Below are 20,306 nucleotides of genomic sequence, written 5' to 3'. Positions count from 1 at the left end.
GCCGCCACTAGCTAGCTACTAGTAGTATGTTTTAAAGAGCGGCGCGTCTGTGTTTATAGCTTCAACTTTATCGTTAGTTTTTAAAGCCCAAATACGTCCATTCTCCCTCTTCTGTCTCCACACCGTTTCTGTTTGCAAGTAGTACTTTATTAGTAGCGGTATACCATACAACACTACAAACCCACAATGTTGTTTTAAAGACATGTTGTGTAATTCATGCAATCGCTCCCCTCGCAAGTAATTCATGACAGCTGCCACATTAAATAAATGATCCTTAATTTTGACCACAACTTTTAATTTAGTTTTAGTTATGGCTTTTTGATTAAATGTTTTAGTCCGACTTCAAAATGTATTCCGTTTTATTTAACTACATTTTTGCAACATTTTAGTTAACTAAAACTACAATAAAGTTAGTCACCTAAATATAAACGTATACAACCCCCGGCAAAAAGTATGTAGCTAGCAGCTAGCAGCTATGTTTTAAAGTACCGCTAGCTAAAAAAAGGTTTGATCAAGCAAACAGACTTAAACAGAGATAGAGATAATACGATATACTGTCTGTCAAACTGTCAATCAAAGTGATTATGTCATATAAATTTTATACGAAAAAGTAATACAAAAGAACTAAAGTCCCACCCCCTGGCCTCCGGTTTTTATGTAACGCCTTCTGGCTTCCGGGAGGTATGAAAAACACTAACCTATTATAGTAGTGATGGGTAAATGACAAGTTCGCCACTACTAGCTAGCCACTACTAGCTAGCCATTACTAGCTAGCTACTAACTAGCCGCCACTAGCTAGCTACCAGTAGTATGTTTTAAAGAGCGGCGCGTCTGTGTTTATGGCTTCAACTTTATCGTTAGTTTGAAAGCCCAAATACGTCCATTCTCCCTCTTCTGTCTCCACACCGTTTCTGTTTGCAAGTGGTACTTTATTAGTAGCAGTATACCATACAACACTACAAACCCACAATGTTGTTTTAAAGACATGTTGTGTAATTCATGCAATCGCTCCCCTTGCAAGTAATTCATGACAGCTGCCACCTTAAATAAATTATCGTTAATTTTGACCGCAAAATTTAATTTAGTTTTAGTCATGGTTTTTTGATTAAATGTTTTAGTTCAACTTCTAAATTTATTACGTTTTATTTAACTAGATTTTTGCAACATTTTACTCAACTAGAACTACAGTAAATTTAGTCCTCTAAATATACATGTATACAAAAAGTATGTACAATGTAGTTTGCAATGTACTTTGTGGAGAATTTTTCAAGTTTTTATAGAAACTTCTCCAATCCTTTTAGTGACTTTTTCTTTACTACAAAAACACGAGCAATACATCTAGCATCTTTTGCTGGTATTATTGGAGACTGTACTCGTGTTTAGAGACTATTTACTTCTGGTGCTCGATGTCTGCGACAAACAGCGAGAGCCTTCTGTAAAGCTGCCGCTGTACTCTTAATATTTTCACATTGCACATGTTGTAGATCGCTGTACGCGGGTATATCTCGGAGATATTAAAGTATTGTAAATTCTGGACTAAAAGTCGCTACTTTTTCCCCGCGCTTTGAACCCTGGGGCTTATAAAACGGTGCGACTGATTCATGGATTTTTAACTGCCATAATGTAAATAGTTTTCATTAAACACAAGCAGCGACATTGAAAAGGTGTGTTGTTTGTGCTATGGCACCATCTTTTGTAAGAGTTTGCTCACTGCATGTGAACGTCTACAGTATTTCCTTCTGTTTAGTGCTTTACACCAGAAGCACAAGTGCAGTTTCGTCTTCTGGCCTTCCATAGCGTTTTCTACTCGTATGGGTTCTTCATTCATCACTCCAAGCAACATTTGTAAGTTTTACAATACAACTAAAACTATTCATATTTATTTACTAAACCGTCCCATGTGGAATGAGTGTTTTCTTGCATATTTGTAGGTCATAATGCTAATATGCTAACTAGGGCTACAAATAACGATTAATCTGATCGTCAATTAGTCAACGATTATTGGACTAGATTATGAAGCGTACACATATTTGATGGCTCTAATTTTTCCATCGACTCCTAAATGCATCTTAAGTTATTTTAGGCATGTGCTTACTAACAACAAATATTACTAATTCATTCATAAATATTTAGTTATACTGTAACTGTGCTGTTCATTCAGCTGTTACAAAAATTAAAATGACTAATAAAATGTTGTCCATTTAAAAAAAAGAAAAAGGAACGGTAAAGTGCTAAAAAAAACAATTAACCTTGTTTATGTATTAAAAAAACAGTTAAAATAGCAGCATTGTAAACAAAAAACAAAACACAAAATCTAACTTCCTCTAAAAGAAATAAAGCATTTTGTGATGTTTAAAAAGCTGCACACTGATACGGTATATCTGCGGTTTATAGTCTGGTGCAGCTAATATATGGAAACATATTTCTTTCTTCTAAAATTTAGAGGGTAAGGCTTATTTAGATACAACCCAACATCCAGATTTGTTTTAAGTCCTGTTTGATAAATAAAGAAATTGACTACACTAAATTGGCCCTAGTGTGTGAATGTAAGTGTGAATGGTGTCGTCTATCTGTGTTGGCCCTACAATGAGGTGGTGACTTGTCCAGGGTGTACCCCGCCTACCGCCCGTGTGCAGCTGAGATAGGCTCCAGCACCCGACGCGACCCCAAAAGGGACAAGCGGTACAAAATGGATGGAAGGATGGAAGGACTCTTTGTTAGGCTGCCATGGTTCTAAAGCAGTGGTTCTTAACCTTGTTGGAGGTACCGAACCCTACCAGTTTCATATGCGCAGTCACCGAACCCTTCTTTCGTGAAAAATATATATATATATTTTTTCAAATTCAAGACAAAGTTATATGTTTTTGTACTGGTGCACAACATGAACCGTGCATGAACATCACTTTGTTCAAGAACAAAACCAACACAGTGCATGAACTCACAACAAATTACACACCTGCAAATCAGTGTGACTTCTCGCCGATAGGGAGAAGTTTTTATTTGCATGATGAGTCGGGTGTGTCTCGACCTCCGCGGCGGAGGGTCCGCCGAACCCCTGAGGCCGACTCATGAACCCTAGGGTACGATCAAACCCAGGTTAAGAACCACTGTCCTAAAGTCAACCATTGCTATTAAAAATACTCTACTCCTATGGATATATTCATGGGACAGTGACCTCTTGTGGATGTGCCGTGACATGACAGCCATCATGTCTAATCAACGAGGAGGGTTGAGCATTAGACACAGTAAAAACAGAACCTCACAAAATAATCCTGCAATATGTCGTGATAAAGAATTTTGCAGTTAAAAAAGATTTCTCATTAGATTTGTTAAAGCCAGAGTGATCAATCCCAGGCAGAGTAATTAAAAAGTTGTTAGTTCTACATAGCAAGTATAGAGGTCATTTTCATCAACTTCATTCAGGCAGACTTAATTAATTTGGATCCCAATGAGGAAGTCCCTTTATTAGTCTTCTCTTGTTTTCCACCTCATTGCCAACTGTTCACTGTTATTTTTCTTCATAATGACTTACAGCTGGGCCGCATCAAAGTGTCTGAAAGCATACAGCTTGAAGACAAATAGAAACGCGTTGTCCCATTAGCACACAATTTGGACTTCCCACTTAGGGTCAATAGTGTACGCAGGCTTAGCGTTCATTCATGCATCTTTTGTCTGGCAAACAAAAATCCGATATTCTCCCTCCTCGGAGCTACAATGCGGTGCCTGCAGATCCCGAGGGATTCCTGTCCAGGTAACACTTCACTAGCTAGCTTGTCAATGCAACTATCTTGATGTCAATTGCTGCTGTGTCTCGGCCTGTTTCTGCAATAAGGAGCCTCTGGAAACGAGTGCAGAGCTAATGAGCTCATAGCAAACGGCAGCTGGGTAGACGACAGGGAACACAACTTTAATGAACGTGTTGTTGCGAGTAGTGTTTTACATTTGTACCGATACGGCAGCATTTCACGAGACCTAATCGATACCGGTACTCAACGGAGTACCTTTTGTGTGTGTTCACTAGGAACTACAATGTTTTTAATAATACAACTTTTTTTAATTAGATTTATAACTACCGTCTGTTGTTTTCTTACACGTCTGAGACTCATTTGCAAGTATTAAATGCAGTCGCTCCTTGTTTATTTTGCCAATTGGTTCCAGGCCTGACTAGCCGTGTTGTCCTCTGTTGTCATTCCTCAAGGCTCACTAATGTCATGTGAAGCCATGTTATTGATGTCGAAGATGAAGTGCATCAACAGAGTTCATCTCCACTTAGCATTGGCCGGACAGCTGCTGATTAGTGATGTGCGATACCACAGATTTTTTTTCTCCCCAATCACCCGTTCCTAGTAAATTTCCCGATGCTTTGGACAAATATACCTAATGTGTCTTGTAACATTTAAAAAAGGAGTAAATTCCAACTGTTGCTGCTCTTGGAGAATCATCGTCTACAGGAGAGGTTCAAACCGAAGGAGAGTCCCAACGACCTCAGAGGTTCATCTGTCTTTCAGAAAGCAAACATAAGAACTAGATTAAAAAGTAGATGTGTTTCTGTCAGGGGGTTTGATCTGTGGGACAGTTTGGATGATTCCTTAAAATGTTCCAGTTCCATTCACACATTTAAAAACAAAAAACAATGTCTTAGAAAAATATATCACTCTTGAATCAACACCAGTAGTTAATACTATGATCAATGTTAATTACAAAACTAAATGTGGAATATAAATAATAATGGAAGTATAAGTGTTTGTATACAGTATATTATTGGTACAAACGGTTAACCAAAACGTGTACAGGGATATTTCACTACTGTTTGTCTATGTCTTTACTGTGTACATATTTGAACAGTGTTCATGCGGTGTACAAGGTGTACTTTTTTTCTCCCGAGAGAGCTGTCTGTTGTTATCATCACGGCTGTGTATATTCCACCGGACCCCAAAGTAAACACAGCGCTCTCTCTTCTGCTGAACACCGTCAACGAACAGCAGCGGGCCCACCCCGACGGCGTTCATATCGTAGCAGGGGATTTTAATAAGGCCAATCTGAAGACTGTACTCCCTAAGTTCTACCAGAACGTGAAGTGTTCTACAAGGGGCAAGAACACCCTGGACCACGTGTATACCAACATAAAGCACGCGTACAGAGCTACACCCCTCCCCCAGCTTGGACAGTCCATCTTTCCCTCCTGCTCTCTCCTACCTACACCCCCATCAGACGCCAGGCCAGGCCTATCACAAAGACTGTTATGACCTGGCCTAACGATGCACTCCCCAAACTTCAGGACTGCTTCCAACACACAGACTGGGACCTCTTCCAACAACAGGAGCTGGAGACAGCCACAGGAACGGTGCTGGACTACATAAAGTTCTGCATCGGGAATGTGACTGTGGAAAAAACCATCCGGGTTTACCCCAACAAGAAACCCTGGATGACCAGCCAGGTCCGCACACTCCTCAGGGCCCGCGACGCAGCCTTCAGGTCAGGGGACAGGGCACTGTACAGTGTTGCTAGAGCCGACCTGAAGAGAGGGATTAAAAAAGCAAAGGCGGACCACAGGAGGTGCATAGAGTCCCATCTGTCCAGCAAAAACTCACGGGAGGTGTGGCGGGGCATTCATGACATCACGAACTTCAGAGGCTGCAATATGACAACTGCGGATCAGAGTGCGACACTGGCAGAGGAGCTTAACTGTTTCTTTGCCCGTTTCGAAACCCCCCAGCGACACTCATCTGCTCCAGCCCTGCCCCCGCCCCCACCGGGCTCCGGCGCCACTCCACTCACTGTACAGGAGCACAGTGTCAGACGAGTGCTCCTGGCTGTGAACCCCAGGAAGGCTACCGGACCAGACGGAGTACCTGGAAAGGTGCTCAGGACGTGCGCCCACCAGCTCGCTCCCCCCCTCACCAGGATCTTCAACCTCTCCCTGGCTCAGGCAGTCATCCCATCCTGCCTGAAGTCATCTACAATAATCCCGGTGCCGAAGAAGTCTCCCATCACCAGCCTGAATGATTACCGACCAGTGGCCCTCACTCCGGTAATCATGAAGTGCTTCGAGCGACTTGTTCTCCAGCACATCAAGGACCATATCCCTCCAGACTTCAACCCCCACCAGTTCGCATACCGGGCGAACAGGTCCACAGAGGACGCCATCGCTGTTGCTCTCCACTCTGCTCTGAACCACCTGGAGCAGCAGCAGAGCTACGTCCGGATGCTCTCTGTGGACTATAGCTCTGCCTTCAATACAATAATCCCGGACAGACTCTGCAATAAACTGGACACTCTTGGCCTCCCCCCTCTCACAAACGCCTGGATAAGGGACTTCCTAACGGACCGACCCCAGAATGTGAGACTTGGCCCGCACCTCTCATCCTCCCGCACGCTGAGCATCGGCTCCCCACAGGGCTGTGTGCTGAGCCCCCTCCTCTACTGCCTTTACACCCATGACTGCAGTCCGGCCCACAGTGACAACCTTACCGTCAAGTTCGCCGACGATACCACAGTGGTCGGGCTCATCTCCAGGGGTGACGAGGCTGCCTACAGAGAGGAGGTCCTGAAGCTGACGGCCTGGTCTTCGGAGAACAACCTCGCTCTCAACACCAGCAAGACCAGAGAGATCATCGTCGACTTCAGGAGGAGCAGCACCGACCCTGCCCCCCTCTACATCAACGGCGAGCGTGTAGAGAGGGTCCACACCTTCAGGTACCTTGGAGTCCACATCTCTAATGACTTCTCCTGGACAGTCAACACCACATCAATCATCAAGAAGGCTCAGCAGCGGCTACACTTCCTTAGAGTCCTCGGGAAGTACAACCTGAAGCCTGACCTGCTGCTGACCTTCTACCGCTCGTCCATCGAGAGCCTGCTGACCTACTGTATTACGGTATGGTACGGCAGCTGCACTGCAGCAGACAGGGAGAGGCTGCAAAGAGTGGTCAAGACGGCTCAGAAGATCATCGGCCGCCCTCTCCCCTCTCTGATGGACATCTACACCTCCCGCTGCCTCAACAGAGCCAGTGCCATCATAAAGGACAGCACCCACCCTGGCTCTGACCTGTTCCACCTGCTGCCCTCTGGGAAGCGCTACAGGTGCATTAAAACCAAAACAAACAGGCTAAAGAACAGCTTCTTCCCCAGGGCCATAACCATCCTGAACGGACTGCCCCATTGTCCCTCATAAACTGCCTTCTCTTCGGTGCAATAACCCATTCCACCAACCACCCTGTTTTTTTTTTTTTTTTTTTTTTTTTTTTTCATGTATATATTCATTTCACACCATATTCATTGCACTTCTACATTTTTTATATTTTTATATATTTGCACATTGTTTTTCTAGCATGCACACATCGCACTGTATGGAATGGCCTCAATCTCGTTACCTTGCGTAATGACAATAAAGCTGATTCTGATTCTGATTCTGATTTATAATATGTTGTGTAAAGGAAATTTCATATTTCTATGAAGCTCATCTTGTATTTGAGATTGTTTATAGGGTTAGGCGAAATAAGTGCTCAACTTCAGCCTAAACCCTTTCGGTCTGTAAAATGGTCAATTTAAACTGTTTGTGTATTTTGTTGACCACTGACAGAAGAAATAATAAACTAAACTAAACAAAATCTTCAAACAATATAAAATTACAGGGCGAAACAAATGATGGCGTTCTTCTGCAAAGAATGCGTTATTTTATTTATATTTAACTCTGTATGTAGGATACAGACACCAGATGTTTTATAAAACGGAATTTCAACTGCCAGTCACTTTTTTAAATAAACAAATGAAAGACTGGATGACTGAGCACATCTTGACGTGCCGTTGAGCTTGCGCATTACGTACTTACCTCGGCGGAAGAAAAAATAGTTCCCACTAATCATGTTTCATTTTGACAAGATCGCAATGATTTAGTTACTTTACACTTTGTTCTTGATAATGATATTGTATCCATATCTCACAAATCTACAGTATGTATAATGTGATTCCAGAATGGATATTAGAGCATAAAGATCTGGTATCAGCAATATCGATATTTCAGTATCGAGCCGCACATCACTACTGCTGATAGCTTATAACAGTCTTGATAGTATAAAGTGGCACGTGGAGTCCCACCGAGTCCTGCTACGTCCTACTTTAGCTCACGTCAAAAGCTCTCTAATGCGGAGATGTGGTATTGATGAGGCAGAAGTGGAAGATGAAGTGCTTCAATATCTTGTTCTGCCAAATACTGCACTGTTATTCATATGAGTTAATTAAAAAAAAAAAAAAGCTTTAAAAAAACTGTAAAAGATGACTTTGCATTCTGTTGCAATTCCAAGACGATGGATGGCAGCAGTGTATTGCCATAGCTTTATTGGCCAAATATGTTTAACAAACAATACAATTTCTCAGCCATCTTGTTGCACCCTACAAAGTGGTTGTACACCAAATATTGTACTTGTACTGTACTTGTACTTACACACCAGCTGTTGACTGTAACGTGCGTCTTAGTTATAGTTTTCAGTACCAAATTTGGAGGTGTTGAAAATGCCATGTAAAATAGCTAATGCTAATCGCCAGCATTAGCAAATTAGCATCGAGCTAGCGCATTTTCGAAAGTGGAGCTTTACTTTTGCTCACTTTCTGTCAGGCATGCTTTGTTGGCATGAAAAATCGCAACATTCGAGAGTCCGTCTGATTCCCCTCGAAGTGCTGCTTGAGAGCTTGTTTACTCGACAAGTGCTTAAACTATTGCAGAGTCTGCAACCGAAATTGACGTCAAGTGCAAAAAGGTATTGCAATACGATAAATCGGTACCCGATTTAATACCAATAAACCTACCAACTGTTACTAAAAAAAACACATTTATTTTCCTGTGACATCAAAAGTCCACACTGGATTATACTTTTCTAAGTTTACAATACATATCATTATCAGGAGACTGTCATGTCATGCAGGAAATATGCAGCACAAGGTGTTCCCTTCATTCTTTGTTTTGTCGAGCTGCAATTCCCAACGTGGCCACCGGGGACCACTGTTGCAGCTTTTAGATTTCCCACTCCCTGTGAAATGACTCTTTATTTGCTGCCTGGTTGGAAGAGTCCAACAAGGCTGCAAAGTATGCATGTGTGGCATGCCATGCCCCCCTGGTGCTTCTCTCTCCAACCAGTGAATGCTGAATGTTATCTGCCAGAGCACATGTTGTCCTTTTGTTTCGGGGGCGCCGCTGCTTTCTCATCAAAGCGGTGTCCTTTACTCAAACTCAAGGATGCACGTTTTGTTTACTGTGTTTTTACACTTATGATGAGTTTACGCATTAATGCATATTTTTAGGTGAGACATGGTCATGGTCCACCAGCAGAGAGGCATTGATTTTAAATAGAATAGAATAATACAATATAAGTTTGTTGTGCTTGCACTTAAAAAGTGCAACAAAATTAGTTTTCAGTGCAACCCTTCCAAAAACAGACCTACAATATACAGTTTATAGAAGGGCCATTCAACTACACATTGAAGAGAGCTGCAGTTTCAAGAGCCCAAGGGCTCAGGGGCCCGATATTGAAATTTGAAGGTTTCGTCAGAAAGTGCCTCATTCATTTGAGACTGCGTTTACTTAATTTAAAGTAAACACATCAGCTTTCACACTGCACTGTCAATACATTCATTATTCTGCTCTTGCTACTCGATTCCAGCGTGCGCAGCTGAGCAGATAGTTACCAGCATGAAAAAACAGAAGCTCCAGAAATTTTGTTGAAGATTAATGTTCCTTCTTTAGAATTTTTCTTTACCTCAGTGTTATTTTTTTACACCTCTCTTTTCATTTAGGTTTGTAAGACTTAACAGATTAACACAAAATAAACATTATGTCTCCCGGCTGACCTGGGAAGACCTTGGAATCCCCCGGAAGGAGCTGGACGAAGTAGCTGGGGCGAGGGAAGTCTGGGCTTCTCAGCTTAGGCTACTCGGGTCACGGGGGCAAATAAACATGACAAAACTACTATGGTGTATTTTACATAAATAAAATAGGTTTAATGTTAATACATTCACACAATAAACTACAGATTTAGAAAAAAAAAGCAACTCCTGTGACGATCTGTCACTTCATTTCTGTTTGTTTTCCTTGTTTTGTATTCACTTCCTATCAGTGCTCTTATTTTGTTTCCACTTCCTGCTTGCCCCGCTGAGCGCGGTGTTTTTCCCCTCACCTGCTGCTGATTGGCAGCCAGTCCACACCTGCTGCCAATCAGCATATTTCTATTTATGCTTGTCTCGCGGGCTCCTCAGGACTCAAGGATTGATTTATGTTTGAACTGTTACACGCAAGACTGCTTTCTCTCTGTTTATCCTATTAAAATCCTCTTACCTGATAGTCGTCCTCCTGGTTCCTGCATCTTGGGGTCACAACAACTGCAGCCATGCGAGTTTGTGACAACTCCCAAACTAAGCTACTATGGGTGGGGGGCTCAGAAGTCGCTCAGCTTGCCATAGCGGAACAGAGTCAAACATCCCAAAAGTTGAAAAACAGGGAAGGGATTTTAGCGCCTCTTTCGCTGCAATGGTGTCGCTGGGGTGTTGACAGCATGGCCTAGCCAAGGCCAGTGCAGAGGGCGCCGAATTATAGACAAGGATTGTTTCGGTTAGGGCAAGCAAACACATTCCTATGGTTTATCTGCTCTCGTTGTCCGTTCTGGCTCTCAAATTGATCATAATTTCGCCTCGCAGAGCAGAAAGCTTCTCCGAGATGTTATCCAGTTTGCGATTTTACATGAATCATAGTGATATTTTCTGATAGTGTCAATTATGCAGGCGCGTACATTATAACAGGTGGGAGCATCCGCGAAAGTTTGCGCCACAAGCACTGTTCTCTCTTTTCACGTGTCGAACTGCCAAAGCCTGAGGAAGACCTCTGTGCCCAGAACAAATAAAAAAAGACCCAATTGAAATGAAGTGGAAGACCCCTGCTTCTGCAGGAGATGGACTGTGTCTGGATTGTTGCAGGACGCCGCCTCAAAACGCGTTGTCATCTCTCACTGACTCGTTCACTGCTGCTGCGTTGCCAGGGCTGACGGTGAGTTGGAAATCATAACTGCCAGCTCTTCCCTCTAATGCCATATGTGGGCATGCTACTTAAAGAGCTCTCAGCACCACAATCAAATGTGCTTGAATCCTTACGACAGGGAGGGAGCTGATGCGGTTGCTGGAGACGACCGGTGCTGTTTGAGGTGTCTGGCGCAGCCTTTAATCTTCATCACGGCGCTAGGCTACGCAACTCCGAGTGGCGTTGCTGGGTTACAAGTTACAGCCCAAAAATGAGTGCATGAAGGAGCACTGCCTGTGAGTATTCAATAATGGAGCATTTTCCTCTTTCACAGAGTCGGCCATCTTGCAAATAGGCGACACACAAAGCAAGGTTTGTAGGAACTGTGTTGGATAGGCTGAGGGAGATCTTGAGAGCCCCGACCTCAAACCCATCAAACATATTTGGAATTAACAAGGAGCGATTGTGAGTAAGGTCATCAGCAAAGATGGAACCGCTGCATATTAATAACCATGCAACAGGGTTTCCCCGAGATGGCCCCTCTATATGTGGTGATGGGGGCGTGGCCAATATGACATCATTATCTATATCACATGATAATTTTGATTCGCAATGATGCATATATTTCCTTTTAAAAGGGCTAAACAAATGTTTTATCCATCCCATCCATTTTCTACCGCTTGTCCCGTTCGGGGTCGCGGGGGGTGCTGGAGCCTATCTCAGCTGCATTCAGGTGGAAGGCGGGGTACACCATGGACAAGTCGCCACCTCATCGCAGGGCCAACACAGATAGACAGATGTTTTATGTATATTTGAAAACAAATATTAGTGTTATTAGTTGTTAGTAATACCATTAATTAGAAGTGGGAATCACAATTCGATTATGATTACGAATCAGGAGCTAAAAATCGATTATTCATGCATCTTTAATTCATGTATATTGATGCAGTTTTACATTTATTTTCATTTCACTAAATACACATTTATCACTTGCAACTTAAAAAAAACAGCATTTGTAATAAACTGTTAAATTAATTCCTACATTTATTACATTAATGGAAATGTGTGCAAAACTGGAACATAAGTGCCCTAAAATAAAGCAGCTGTTCGGCTCTCTCTGTGAGATGGTACACTGCAGTCAGCCAAGTTTTAGAACTGTCTGTATTACTTTATTCACAATAAATAAATCGACTATTGACATTTACTAATTGATTTTCTAATCATACTTGTCCCAATTGCGATGCATCTAAAAATCGATTATTTCCCCCACTTCTACCATTAATAATATTAATAATATTTTTTTATTTTTATTATTACATCAAAAATCCTAATCAAAATCAGCTTGAATACAAGGAATTTGACTGGTTAGACCAGTGTTTTTCAACCACTGTGCTGCGGCACACTAATGTACCGTGAGATATTGTCTGGTATGCCGTGGGAGATGATGTCATTTCCCCGTAATTGGGCAAACATTTTTTTTTGCAAACCAGTATTTATAATCCGCAAATAATATGCCGTTGTTGAGTGTCTGTTCTGTCTAGAGCGCGGCAGAGTAACCGTGTAATACTCTTCCATATCAGTAGGTGGCTGCAGGTAGCTAATTGCTTTGTAGATGTCGGAACGTGGTTTGTCGTGATCACAATAAGCAGATGACAGCGGGAGGCAGCGTGCAGGTAAAAAGTTATCTAATGCTTAAACCAAAAATAGACAAAAGGTGAGTGCCACTAAGAAAAGGCATTGACGCTTAGGAAAGGCTATGCAAAACGAAACTAAAACTGAACTGGCTACAAAGTAAACAAAATCAGAATGCTGGACGACAGCAAAGACTTACAGCGTGTGGAACAGCAGACGGCGTCCACAAAGTACATCCATACATGACATGACAATCAACATCAAAATAAGAGCGCAAGACAAGAACTAAAACACTATACACAGGAAAACACCACAAAACTCAAAATAAGTCATGGCGTGATGTGACAGGTCATGACAGTACACCTACTTTGAGACGAGCTGTAGTAATGCATGGTTGGTTATGGTTTGAATTTATATCCAACAATTTCGAGAACGACTTTTTATTGTCAATATCGGTTGCTGAGTTTTATTTTTCTATGTTTTCTGCTAGTGGTGTGCCTCTGGATTTTTTCAATGAAAAAAATGTGCCTTGGCTCAAAAAAGGTTGAAAAACACTGAGTTAGACAATTTTGATTATTGTAAAAGGTAATGCAGGCTTCACTTTGTTCTGTCCTCCCTGAATGTTGCAATTGATGTTTGCCAAATATGTCAACAGTCCTTTGAGGTAGATATGAAAAAAGTAATTTGAGGTGTTTTGTTGATATTTGTTGGTATTTGTTTGTTGATATTATATTATAAATACACATGAAGTGCACATACATGTAGACATCACGTTAGATTAGTAACATCATTTGGAATATACTTTAAAAAGTAATACAATTATGCAGGATGAAGGTTGAGCTCTAATGCCGCTAGCTTAATGCTAAGGTACAATGGACTAGCTCATAGACAAGCTAACTGAAATTAGCATGGCCAATCGCAGGGCACAGACAGACAATCATTCACACTCACATTCATCTCTATGGTCAATTTACAGTCTTCAATGAAGCTAACATGCATATTTTTGGAATGTATGAGGAAACTGTAGTGCCCGGAGAAAACCCACACACTCCACACAGCAATGTCCAAATGGCGTAAAGTTAGACGTTATTGTGGGTAGTAATGTCAAAAGACTTAGTGTAGTTTACACTGGCTTGAACACGAAATGCATTAATTAGCTTGAAATACATTTCCCTTCAACTTTCTCTCCTTACTTTTCGGTGCGTGACCAGCTGACAAGCTTTAGACAGGCGATTTAGATGCACATTTTTTATTAATTTTTTCGAAAATAAAGCAATGAGGAACGTTTTTATGATATTTGAGCTGTTTTTCCAAACGTATTATAGCCAATAGTACGTAAATAATAGACTATGTACGTTATATCTATTCATACAATATATCACTTGAATTTGTTTTCGTGGTAAAATAGGTGTTTCCATGTTAAAAAAACCCAAAACAAACTTATTTTGAAGGTGTGGCAACATTAATCACGATCGTTTACATGTAAGGGAAACCTTGAAATATTGATGCAACTGAAATTGACCTCGGTTTTCCTACGCCTGCTTTTTGTGTGATTCAGATTGACAAATGTTTACCAAAAGTTTGCCTTGGGTAATACGTGTTGTCTTATCTGCCGTACGGCCCAAAATGAAAGGATGCGGGGGCCAATTTAATAATTTTTTACATTAAAAATACTAAAAGTAGTACAATGTAGGTCAATCAATGTATGCTAAACTATGTGTTATAAGCAGGGCTGTTAAACGATTAAAATATTTAATCGCGATTAATCACATTTTGTTAATAGTTCATTCAAAATTAATCGCGATAATCGCAGATATACATAATTTTTCATCATTAATACGTGTACATTAGACAGATCATTTTCAAGTTTTAACACCACGAACAGAAAATTAATTTGCTTTAATGAAATGTATTTTAAACTATATGCTTTTTTAAAAAGCTCAATACAAAAAGGATATACATGACTAAATGACAGTAATAAAAAAATGGCTACTGTGTGTTGGTGTCTTGCCAGATTTTGTATTTTGTATAAAAACAGAATTTGTATTACTGCTTTAGGAGCACTTGCATTCAGAGGAGGAGCTACACTTCCATGTTTACATAACAGTTTCACGCAAAAATAGCACGAAATGTGGATTGTTATGATCATGCTTTGATTGTCGGAGATGTTTGGTAATATCCAACCATCTATTTTCTACCGTTTTTCCCTTTTGGAGTCGCGGGGGGTGGGTCCCGGGAGCCTATCCCAGTTGTAATCTGTAATATTTCTACCTGAATAAATACTTCTGATATTCTGTACTATATACTATACAATATGCAGCTTGTTAATCATTCTGCAATTGAGGACACGACCAGAACATGTTATAAAATAATTTACACATATTCTTCAACTGATGTACTAGCAGTTCTTTAGGTTTAAATATCACAGAGTAACATTACAAAACATCTCTGACAAACAGCAATGGGTACCTTTCACATTTAAATCGATACGGAACTCCTGGTAACTGGGAATCGATACCGGTACTCAAAGGTACCAATTTTTGGTACTTTTGTGTGTGTTCATGTGGTAAACATTTTTTATTTGTATAATATGTCATTTTCATGAAACATTGATGGGTTGCAAGATTACTAAGAGCGTGTCTGCTTCGAAATTGCCTGTTTTCCTCTCGAGTGCTAGCAAGTACTCGCCACTCACAGGTGGTAATTCAGACAGACGTGACGTCACGCGCAATCAAGGCACCGAAACATGGTTTTGGTCAGTGCCAAAAAAAAAGGTACCCATCCCTTTCGACAAAGCATGACCGTAGTGTAAGACATTTTTATTTTGTAAATGCAGTTAAACCGGGTGTATAGCGAAGCGCTTTTATTTTGAAGCCGAAACGTGATTGATTTGAGAAAATGTCTTGACAAGTGTTTGATGTTCTGTGATTAACTACATTACTCCATAAACTAGATAAACAACTCTGATAAGTTGCTATATTACTTCAAAAATAAAACTGGTTTTGGTAACACTTTAGTATGGGGAACATATTCACCATTATTTAGTTGCTTATTAACATGCAAATTAGTAACATATTGACTCTTAATTAGTCATTAGTAAGTATTTATTAATGCCTTATTCTGCATGGCCTTATTCAGAGGTGGGTAGTAACGCGCTACATTTACTCCGTTACATCTACTTGAGTAACTTTTGGGATAAATTGTACTTCTAAGAGTAGTTTTAATGCAACATACTTTTACTTTTACTTGAGTATATTTATAGAGAAGAAACGCTACTTTTACTCCGCTCCATTTATCTACTTTCAGCTCGCTACTCGCTACTAATTTTTATCGATCTGTTAATGCACGCTTTGTTTGTTTTGGTTTGTCAGACAGACCTTCAAAGTAGGATCTATCGCATGCCTGCGTTTCACCAATCAAATACAGTCACTGGTGACGTTTCACTCCGTTTCACCAATCAAATGCAGTCACTGGTGACGTTTCACTCCGTTTCACTCCGTTTCACCAATCAAACAGAGCCAGGCGATCACATGATTAACAAGCTTAAGCTTACATGAACTCAACGTCAAATTTGAGGAAGCACATCGCGGTAAGCAACGTTAATAGATATTATGGCTGTCACCGTAGGCTGATGTTAGCTTCCCTGCTATGAATCACTGTCAAATGTACATCGTGTGGGGACATTTATTAACGCACTGCAGCCTCATAGACAGAGACACACACACTCACACGCACAGTCCCACACACACTCACACATGCATAGAAACACCAATCAGAAGTGCACAGTGTGTTCCCAGGTGCACCGTGCAGCCCACACCTATCAGTTTATGGTTTGCGTAAAGGCTAACTTGTTATTTTCCTTTGTAATCTCTGCCTACTGAGCCTATTGTGCTGTTTTTTTATGTTAATGTATTATTATTTAATATATATTATTGTTTTAGTTGCTTAAGAGATATTCCTGGCTCTGAATTTGTTCATTGCTATTTTTATGTTTTTGTGCATTATTTGTTGCCGTCATCATTAAACGAACAGGTTACTCATCAGTTACTCAGTACTTGAGTAGTTTTTTCACAACACACTTTTTACTTTTACTCAAGTAAATATTTGGGTGACTTCTCCTTACTTTTACTTGAGTAATAAATCTCTAAAGTAACAGTACTCTTACTTGAGTACAATTTCTGGCTACTCTACCCACCTCTGGCCTTATTACACAACCTAGCCCTATAACCCTAGCCCTAACCCTAACAAAATACGTCTAAAATAAGTCTTTGTTACTTACAATATGTTTCCCTAGTGTCCAAATAACTCTTAATTAAGTCTTTGTTACTTATAATATGTTCCCCATACTAAAGTGTTACCCTGGTTTAAAAAAAATAAAATTCCACCCAAACATTTAATAAAGTCAAATACAAAATAGGGCAACAGGAGAAGTATCCAACACTTCTCTCTTCTAAAGTAAATCTGTACAGCAGATAAGAACATCTACATCAACAATATGATTTGTCTGAGTGGCTGTACAAGACAGATTTAAAAAAATACAAATTAATTGATTAAGAATCGTTACGAATAAGAATCCCAATTCATTCGAATATAGATTTTTTTCCCCCTGATACCTCTACTTTTAGTTGTATATTACTCACACATACAAAGCCCCCTAGGCAGAACCGTATTCGAAAGTATCCAGTAACAAACGTGTCCGCATCGCTCAACTAGTTGTGGCCACCAAGTGTTGCCAATTACCAACTTAAAGACGACTTGATGTCCATTCCAGACGGTTAATAATGATAGGTTAGTGTTTTTTTTCATACCTATCGTTGTCTGTTTGACTATTTCCACTTGATCAGGCCTTTTCTGATAATCCACATTACAAAATAATAACATGATTTGTACTGATATTGGTGTGAAAAAGCTGTATCGAACAAAAAACAAGTTAGCTGTGTACCGCTTTTAAGTGCTGTTGCAGTGCTTTGTAGGAGCTTTATGCAATTATGCACCACAGAAGAGATTCACCTCAATCAAATACAGGAGCCACGATAGAACGGAGCATTTTTGTATTATTATTTATGCAAACGTCTCACATCATCCAGCACCGACAGGTTAATTGTAGTTGATGAATGAAAAAAAAAACTTTTCAGGTTGTACGAATATGAATACTAAAAGGAATATGTTGTGTGGACACTAGCGCTACTCTTTTTGATGCGGGCCTTTTTCTTCCAGCACAGTTCACGCAGAAGCCCCGCAGTATTCAATGGCTCATTCCGCCCGGGCAGAACCAGGAGAAAGGCGAGCCACATAATAGTCGCTAATGCGCCGCGCGTCGTGATATGGGTACTGAGTGAGCCTTGTCTGGGCCTCTCTTTTGTCTGAGTGGAGGGAAAAACGTGGCTATTCACCGCGGTGACCGCTGCTGCTAAACGACAATCAATTAAATAGTGTCTGCCTCGTATTCAAATGAAAGCATTCACGTCGGTGAAAATGATTCAATTTGGCCACAATTCAATATTGTCGCCGTGGTCGGTCGATCCAATTTCCGTTGATCAAAGGAGTTATGCCTTGTCTTGCTGGGTTTCTGTTGGAAGAACGGAGCGTTGTGTCGTGAATAAAAAGCAGGGGCAGCGTACAAACGGATTTAGCGAAACACGGCTAATTTTTTTAATCATCCGATTGTCTGGTGCCTCTGATCTGTGCTTCTCGCAAAGCTTTTTACTTGTTCACCGTCCTCCCCGGGAGCTCCTTTCTGCCGCTTGAATGGGAAATACTTAACCTCTGCAAAAGTAACCTCCTCAGCTCTGTGTCCAAACATTGTTCCTCTGAAATTATGTAGATCAGACAACCCTGGTTTGAAAGGAGGTATTAACTCAAAATATAATTTCGAGTTGACACGGTGTACTTTTTTTTTTTTTTAATCTGTATTTAATTTTTTTTTTTTAAATCATGAGTGACAGCAGTGAGATACCCTGTGTTTATTTCGAAACCTACGCACAGGACACACAATTCAATTCAGTCATTCAAACTTGGTGTGGACCGGTTCCTCTCAAATAGCGCGATGCCGTGTGACCTCGGGGAACACGCTTGATCAGTATCATGCTTCAAAAAGTTTTGCGCTACAAAAAATGCCTATTGGAGCCATTCATTCTGACTTGATAAAAACAAACAAAACAAATGAGCAAAATATGTTTTATTCACTTTCTGTTACGATGAAGAAAAAAAATGCCGGGCCCCACACCCACTCCCCGCCACAACTATAAATAGTATAATGTGTCTAAAAATAGCTTTAATTACAGGAAGAAGAGGAATTATTTGGTCCCGTTCGTTGCATTAAATGTGACGAATTGGGGGTTGCACTATCCACGTGAGCCGCCAGATAGCAATAGAGTGTCGAGTAGCTTAAAATGCCAACATTGACCGCAGCGTCAGTTGCTGTGTAGAGTGGCGCTTTCCATCGTTTTCAGCAGACTGCATTAACGGGAGATCTACCAAAGAATGGGGTCATACGAATCCCTTCCCTACTGTACACCTCTGCATAATGCTGTATCCGTATTAACATTAAAGCAAACAAAAAAAAAGACTAAATAAATATATATCAACTTACAACAAAAAGTAACTTTATTAACATTGTTTTTAGCCTGTAACATCCATCCATCCGTCCATCCGTCCATCCATTCATCTTCAACCGCTTATCCAGAATCGGGTCGCGGGGACAACAGCTCCAGCAGAGACCCCCAGACTTCCCTCTCTAGAGCAACATTAGCAACTTCCTCCTGGGGAATCCCAAAGCGTTCCCAGGCCAGAGAGGAGATGTAATCCCCACATCTGGTCCTTGGCCTGCCGCGGGGTCTCCTCCCAGTGGGACGTGCAACGAGGACCTCCCGAGGGAGACGCTCGTGAGGCATCTGCACGAGATGCCCGAACCACCTAAGCTGGCTCCTTTCCAAGCGAAGGAGCAGCGGCTCTACTCCGAGTCTCTCTCGGGTGACTGAACTTCTCACTCTATCTCTAAGGGAGATGCCAGCCACCCTTCTGAGGAAACTCATTCCGGCCGCTTGTATCCGCGATCTTATTCTTTCATGACCATAGGGGAGAGTAGGAATGTAGATAGCTCGGTAGACCGAGAGCTTTGCCTTCTGGCTCAGCTCTCGTTTCGTCACAACAGTGCGGCAGAGAGACTGCAATACTGCCCCAGCTGCTCCGATTCTCCGGCTGATTTCCTTCTCCATCTTTCCCTCACTCGTGAACAAGACCCCGAGATACTTAAACTTCTCCACCTGGGACAGAGTCTCGTCCTCTACCTGGACTGTACAAACCATCGGTTTCCTGCTGAGAACCATGGCCTCAGATTTGGAGATGCTGATCCTCATTCCAGCCGCTGAACACTCTGCTGCGAACCCATTCAGTGAGAGCTGAAGGTCACAAACCGAAGGTGCCATCAGGACCACATCATCTGCAAACAGCAGTGACGCAACCTTTAGCCCCCCGAGACGTATACCCTCTCCGCCATGGCCACGACTCTGCCTAGACATCCTGTCCATGAAAATCAAAAACAGGATAGGTGACAGAGCGCAGCCCTGGCGGAGACCAACCCCCACTGGAAACGGATCCGACTTACATCCAAGCACCAGGACACAACTCTCACTTTGGTTGTACAGAGATTGGATGGCCCTCAGCAGGGTTC

At 41.4% G+C, this 20,306-nt stretch overlaps 1 long non-coding RNA gene across 2 annotated transcripts in view; it reads left to right on the top strand.

The window, feature by feature from the left end:
- LOC133622355 (uncharacterized) overlaps window positions 1-20,306 on the top strand; it is a 258,689-nt gene that overhangs the window by 726 nt on the left and 237,657 nt on the right. Inside the window, exon 1 of one of the 2 annotated variants that reach the window (XR_009817763.2) lies at window positions 11,150-11,298. The exons of the other annotated variant lie outside the window; for it this stretch is intronic. This is a non-coding gene — a long non-coding RNA (uncharacterized lncRNA). Of the gene's footprint in view, window positions 1-11,149; window positions 11,299-20,306 lie in introns of those variants that run through there. 2 annotated transcript variants of the gene reach the window in all.

The sequence above is a fragment of the Nerophis lumbriciformis genome, linkage group LG23, assembly GCF_033978685.3.
Source record: "Nerophis lumbriciformis linkage group LG23, RoL_Nlum_v2.1, whole genome shotgun sequence".
NCBI lineage: Eukaryota > Metazoa > Chordata > Actinopteri > Syngnathiformes > Syngnathidae > Nerophis > Nerophis lumbriciformis.
The sequence above is the reverse complement of the archived record's forward strand: the minus strand, read 5'-3'. Positions and strand labels throughout refer to the sequence as shown.